Consider the following 7379-nt stretch of genomic DNA (forward strand, 5'->3'; position numbering starts at 1 on the left):
AAAGAGATAGAAAAAAAACAGACAGAAAGAGAGGAAGAAAGAGAACAAATTCGGCGGATCCCACGCCTTGTGAGAATCGGTTTCATGCCAAGCACTTGGGGAGTAGTTCCATGCTGCATTTTATGGCTTTGAGCCAAGCGTTACGAGGCGGATCGACGTGATTTTGTAAGTGTAGTAATTGTGTGCACATCGTGGGCTTACCGCCTAGGCACGTCGGCAACACTGGCGCTTAAAGGGTAACTTATGGTCTGACGTAACATCAGCACTCACGTTAGAGCACACACGTCAGTATTATCGAAACGAAGTGCACTTTACGGTGCGATGATGTGAATATCATACGTAACTTTCGCTAGCGTGCTCCTCCGGGATCGAGCAACGCTTGATAATAGCTTGCTGAATCATAGGAATACAAATGTAATGTTTATTAGACTGCTGTAAAAGCGGAGCCTCCGCTGGAACCAAGGATATTAACCCGACATGACGCCTGTATCATAGGAGTACATACGTAGTGTTAATTGCTTTGTTATAAAATTAGATAGCCAGCACCACAACCACAATTGACGTTACACCGTCATTACGCCTGCATAGGGTGTTTTTCCAAAGCAGTTCCTAGACTTGGCGTGACTCTGTGGTAGAATACCTGACTGCCACGCAGAATGCTTGGGCTCGATTCCTGCTGGAATCCTAATTTTTATTCTTTGCATTCGTCGGGTCAACGCTGCCGATGTGGATTTTTCTTAACGCTCTCGCATTTAAGTTACCAATTTCAGTCCTCGCCGTTCCTGGGTAGATGTAAACTGTCAATAACCTGTGGCGCATACCCATACACCGCGGCCCTTGGTAAACGGGTATGTGCCTCACGTGTCTGGAGTAAAGGGTTTGACGATGTACGCGACAGGATTTTCACGTTATTCATGTGATGACCAGTCATATTAACGCGATAGCGTTAAAGAGCTCGTATCGCAGAAATTCCGCCGTCGGCGTCGGCGCCGTTGGTTGTGAGCGAAAAATCATCTTGTCCGTGACCGAAAAATCGAAAAAGCTGCAAATAAAATAAATAATAAAAATGTTGGGTTCGAGTGAGAATCGAACCTAGGCCGTCCGCGTGGCAAGCAGGTGCTCTACCACAGAGCCACGCCTCTGCTTGGAGCTGCACTGAAAGTAACTTTCATGCTTCCCAAAAATACGCGTCCTGTATACTGGTGCCACAGTACGACATGTAATATCGCAGTAATATTGCGTGGTACAAGCGTACATTGCCATCGGGCGTCACACCATGTCAATATCATAACGACGTGGTAGTTTAAAAACAGCCACCCATTAAAAAAGGCACACACATTACTGCGCGTATTCCCTTAGGACCACGTAGTGGGTGCATCGCAACTTCGAAAAAGTTTCTCGCGCATAATCGCTCCTGGTTTAAAGCATGCTACCCATTACACAAAGCACACACCTTAGTGCGCGCATTCTGTTAAACACTCGTAGCGTTCGAAGTGCGCACTAGGGGCAGGATATCGCTATCGCGTTCAACTCTTAAAGGCGAAGCTTAAGCGTCCCCCAATTTTACAGCGAAAGCTGTTATGAGATCATTTCACCGGCCGTTTTTGGCGCCGTAGTTGTCCGCCGCCGCTGCCGCCGCCGGTGTCCGTAACAAGTATCGCTCGAAATAAGAAAAAAAAAACTAAATAAGAAAAAAATTCCAAGATGGAACGAGGTTCGAACCTGGGCCCTCTGCGTGGGAGCCCAGCATTCAACCTCTGAGCCATGTCGGTGCTTGAAACTGCTTTGCAGAAAGGTCCTATACAGGCTTCATGTCGGGAAGGAACCACATTAGCATATGCAATATAGCGTGGTAGAAGAGTAAAATAAGCACCAAGTGTCGCACAATGCGAATTCTGTAAGCAGGCGTCACACAATGCGAATTGCGCAACGAGTAGGTTGTTGAATGCTTCCAACCCATTACAAAACGTTGTTACAAAGGACTCTGCCATAATTCTTCATCGTCATCAGGCACAGCATCAACAAAGTGCGCATAATGCCTTACATGGGTTTAGCCGGTACCAACGCTCTCCGTAGAATGACGAAAAATGGCACAGTGCCTGCTGCCCTACTACTAAAAAATTACAATGATTTATAGCGTAGTGGGTTCCTCGCAAGTGCACTTGTATTGGTTGTCAAGGAAGCCCATAAGCGCATGATCCATTTCCTCGGGGTCTCAGTAAAGTTCTTCGCTCCCCCCCCCCCCCGTCTCTTTCCCACGTCAACGTATGTTATACAGCATGACGGGAGAGGGAAATAGCGACCGGGCGTCACCCAATGCAAAAAACAATTGGTGGGCCGTTTAAAGATTCCAACCCATTACAAAGGGCTGAGCCATAATTCTTCATCGTCATCAGTCGTCGCGTCAACAAAGTGCACATAATGCCTTACAGACGTGTAGCTGGTGCCTCGCTTCTCCGCAGAATGACGAATAATGGCTTAGTAGGTGCTTCCCAACTTCACAAAAATTGTGATTTATGACGTAGTGGGTACCTTTCTAGTGTACTTGTATTGTAGCCCCAAGAGAGCTTAACGGGCTCTAGAAACGCCGCTCTTCCAGCTTTCGCTGTGACTGTGCTGCGGTTTCAGCGCAGGCCTGGCGTTTTTTTTTTTTTTTTTCGTCAAACCCTCTTACCCTCGCAGACCACTTTTGGTCTACACCAAGTTAAAGAGGCGATCACGAGAGCACCCAAACGTAGGCGGCTAGATACGTAGATAAAAACGCTCAAGGGCGCCTTGGGTTCGCTAAGAAATGCTTCGCATTTAAAATGGAGAGAAATACGGAAGGCCGCCCATCTCCATCGTTTGCTCCAGCCTTGCACCACAAGTCAAACTGCGTCTACTCAAGTGTCTACTAAATTGCCTTTCAAGGCTCGCTCAAGAAAACCGGTTTAAGGGAACGTGCATATTCGCCAAGATACCTCACCAGATCATTAAGCTGCTAGGCAAGACCACTCGGACTCCATAGTTTTAGGGTTATTTACAGGGCCAGTGGGGATTTATTAAAAGGAGACCAAAATGAAAAAAAAAGACACTGAAGCACTCCCTACATGACGTCAGAACATGAGCAAAACTCCACCACTTGCGCCTTCCCTGAAGCTTTTTTTTTTTTCCTCCACATCTTCTCAACCTTTCATTCGTGACTCGGGCCAGCATTCTTTTCGGCGTACTCGTTGGCCATGACAGGCAGCGCGTCTTCCGGAGAGGCGGCAGCTGAAGCTTCGCTGTTGGTCCCATCACCCGTTTTATCTCCGGCAGTCAGGTGAATCACTACAGCTGAGGTCGAAAAACCGCTGCTGCTGCGTGGTCCATCGGGGGCGCCAGCCGCGGCAGACGCGCGAGGTTTGAGAACGGCGGCCGAGCGGCCACTGGGACCGTCGCCCAATCCGGACGTGGCTGCATTCGGGGCGCAGCACTCGTGACAGCCGGTCCCTGCACCTGCGACGCTGCAGGAGCACCCCGGGCAGCGTTTGAGCTTTAGCAGAGTACCCATGGTCTCGTCCGCGTCGCTGGCACCCGATGAGACCAGGCTACGCTGAGTCGGCTCCGGCGGTGTGCGATCCGCGAGGCCCCCGTTAGCGCGGGGACCTGAACGTTGCTCGGTCGGAGGACCGCCGTGCTGTACGCAGTCTCCTCTGGCCAGGCCCCCCTCGCGAGCCGCCGCGCCGTAGCGAAGCTCCAGCAAAGCCATGGCACAACTTTCCGCTCTGACGTCTAACTTCTTCCCGAGGCGGGCACGACAGTCGCCACAAATGTTGTACGAATATAGGCTACACTGTGAATCATTTTCGTCCTGCGCTTCCGTCTCAACCTCAACTTCAAATGCTGGTTCTTCCGAGAATCGAACGGCTTGAGGTAAACAGCGGCACTCGCCTGCAAGAATAAATAACGACATCATCGCGCCTAGTTGCCTCGTACACACGCGACAAAATGAAGCCGTTTTTAATTTTCACAAAATAGTTTACGCACGCAGGGTGCCTATATATGACGGTTCCAGTAGCGTTATGCGGCCCTGCCACAAAGTCGCAATGGTTGGGCGCCTTGCGAACGCGCGTGTCGCCTCACCAGTGCATCTGCATTTGTTGCCGGCGTCGCTCTCGAAAGAGGGTCCCGGGTCAGACGAGGTCTTGCGCTGAAAATGAAGTGCACATTCAGGCACATACCGAAGACATAAAAAAAATTGTGCGTATTTTTCTTTTCGGCCCTCAGTATCCCTGCTGAAACCCGCAGAAGGGCCGCGACATCAAGGAACACCGTTACCTTGGGTCCAGGGGCGTTTTCCGAAAGAGGATCCTCGTCCAGGCCTCGCTTCAAGGCATTTTCCATGTCTGCTTGGCGACTCTGGCGAGATCGCCAAGTGTTCCGGCTGGGTCCGTGAGCTTGACGAGCTGTTGCACCGCGACGACGGCGAGCAGCGTAGTGACCGGCACCAGACATGGCTCGAAGGCTTCCTCGCGACTGCTCGTCGTCTTTGCTGGTCGCTCGGCTCGAGGATCTCGCACGAACAGCCGACACTTGGCGTTTGCTCGCAGATGCACTGCTCGCGACACTTCTTCGCGGCATTCTTCTTCTCGTCGCAAAACGGGCTCCACTGGACGTATGAGTTGATGAGGCGCTCGATGCCGCGTCTTGCTCGACTCTCCCAACTGCGCGAGTTTATCTCAGGGGTGATTCCGACGGATCGGGTCACATTGGAGGCCGATGGTGACCGAGAGGAAGACGTGTTCTATAGCTTCTCTGGATGGAACTGACTAAGTTACCACAGTTGCCAACTCGTGCCACGTTCAGTGAGAAGAAAGACGAAGTACGGTTCGCTGAGTTGATTGGTTCTTCTCTAAGAGAAGTCGGCGCGACCCACTCAGTACGAGGCGCGAATCGGTGTTCGCAGAAACAAAAAGAGGAAAGAAAATGAATTTGTAAAATAAGACGAAGGTGTATAGGAAACAAGAGTTATACGTTACCATAAAATTATAATGAAGGAGGTTGATTCTCGCAACAACGTTATGGTGAATGTTAAATAGTACGATAAATAAGATTGTGCCAATAATATTGTAGCTCATTAATGATGAGAAACAGAACTTATACTAAAGTGCGCATACAAATTGTATGCTACAAGCGCTCGTACGGTCTTCTTCTTTCTTGATTCACATGGTCTGCCACACCGCGGCAGAAATGCAATAAGTGCACAGTACAATTGCTTTTTATTCACTTAGGTCCAGATACACATTTCTATATCTCTTTACGTTGCGTTGGCCGCCAATATGGGCGAAATACGGGAAACGAAAAGTGCCAAAGACATTTTGAGTTGCCTATTCTGCTTTTCTTCTACTTTCTCCTAATATAGTTTGTTTACGCCCTCCTTTTTTTCTTTTCTCGAGACTTATCAACGCTCATACCTTTCGGCTGGTAAGCAAACTGCATGTTTGCATTTTTTTTTTCTTACAAATAAAGCGTTTTCAGCAATGCCGCTTTCTCGTCTTTCTTTTCCCGTTAGTGCGGTATTACTGTTGTCGACTTTAAAAAGAGCCATCCTCCGGCATGCCATCGCGCTATGCCGCAGGACCTCATTAAGTTATTTCAATCGATCAATGAATAAATCCGGCATGCCAGGTATGGTGACGTGGAAAACCTCGTAATCTAAAAAGAAGAAGATGATGATGATGCGGGGAGATTCGTGGCGACAAAACCTTCCAAATTTCCAGTTTTTTTTTTTTTTAGATTCGTAGGACTTTAACTTAAGACTCCTGCCGCCCTGTTCTTGGCCCCTTTGTGGGCGAGTGCCACCAGGAAGAGGACATCATTATCATCATCATCAAACCTTTTTGTACCCAAGGTGTCCTGAAACTTTGACATACGCTGCATGGTCCACGCCGAGGCCGTCTGATAATTATTCGGTGAACTGACGACGGAAGGAAATAAAGACAAAGGCGATGGCGGCGTCCACAATGACATTTGTTAAGTGCCCGGAAAACGAATGCTCTCCAAACATGGACTGATGCTGTATAGTATAAGCAACTCGTAGCGGCCACCTATTTTCTGGCGAAGACACCTTTTTCTGGCGTTCACGGATCCCATGGCCACCGACCGACGGATTCGTTCATTTGCCGCCGGTCGTAGAGCGCCGTGGGCGTAAGGCAGAAACGAGTGCATTGTTTCCCGTAGCGCGTGCGTACGTCGCAGTCCGTATCGCCCGCAAGACCAATAAGGCATACGTACAGCGCTGGATGAAAGAACCCACTCGAAGCCCGAGTATGCGCAGCATTCTTGCCTGGCTTCTCCCACAATCGGCGGAAACCTAAATCGCGAGCCTGGGCCGACTGCATAAAGGTAGGTGCGACGGTGACCGAGCCGAATCCACAAAGCCGCTTGCTCGTGGTGTCGTAAAACCCGGCAGTTCAATTGGTGTTTCGTTCTTAAGATATGCGTATCATTGTTCAACGATGCACTTAAAAGAGACTCGTTTGTGGGGCCACTAATACACGAGCAACTTATGTTTTCCTCAGACCCGAAGACGGCTCAGGAACATCATCGCTTTTTCAGGTTAGTTCGTATTAGCGAATGATGCGTTATGAACCTGCACAAGCACCTATTGACATGGTTGTGGTCCAAGTGAAGAGTTATATTTTAAGGTGAAATCCTTAGATGCCTGATCAAACGAGAAAATTGACCGGCGGCGGCGGCGTCAACACGAACGATGCAAAAAGTCACGTGGTCAGAGATTACGCCTCGATGAATTCATGCACCGTCATCATGACGTCATGTCGCCAAAATTTGTGACGTCATTATTACATCGCATAATCTGATGTACTTGATGACGTAATCACACAAAATCATCACTCGGTCATAGGTGTGCCGATCCCGGATGCTTCGAGTAAGTGAAACCAACTGTTTCTTCGATGGTCGTGACCGTCTATTCCACCGTCGATGGGTCTCAGCGGCCTAGACTGGCACGACGAGTGGCGCTATATACATATCTGAAAGAAGTCGACAACGCTGCCTACGTCTGTGGGTGTTCCCTGTGATGTGCAATACAGTATATTCCAGGGTTTCGTCAAGTCGCCCTGTCAAAACGCTGGCCCCAGCTCCTTGTTCGACGACTTCTCATATCTTCAAGCATCCATTACCCCTGAATTTCTACCTTGTTCTGAATTGCGCCTGTAAAAGGGTAATTCAAGACAGTGTCTGCAAAGAAAAAAAAACACGAAAAATTACCCGCCGAACAATTTCATCAGGAGTTGAGTGCTAGGTAGTGGCCGGGTAATTGTATACAAAGTGCGCACGTGTTGGGCGAAAGTGTAATTGTATTCCTGAACACGACGCTACGTCGTGTTGCTTTGTGG

The 7379-nt window shown here is 49.1% G+C and overlaps 1 protein-coding gene across 4 annotated transcripts in view; it reads right to left on the reverse strand.

Moving 5' to 3' along the window:
* Positions 1 to 7379, reverse strand: part of LOC119378957 (oxysterol-binding protein-related protein 6) — a 125248-nt gene that overhangs the window by 105608 nt on the left and 12261 nt on the right. The window lies entirely within an intron of this gene.

Source organism: Rhipicephalus sanguineus, chromosome 1 (genome assembly GCF_013339695.2).
Source record: "Rhipicephalus sanguineus isolate Rsan-2018 chromosome 1, BIME_Rsan_1.4, whole genome shotgun sequence".
NCBI classification, from domain to species: Eukaryota; Metazoa; Arthropoda; class Arachnida; order Ixodida; family Ixodidae; genus Rhipicephalus; species Rhipicephalus sanguineus.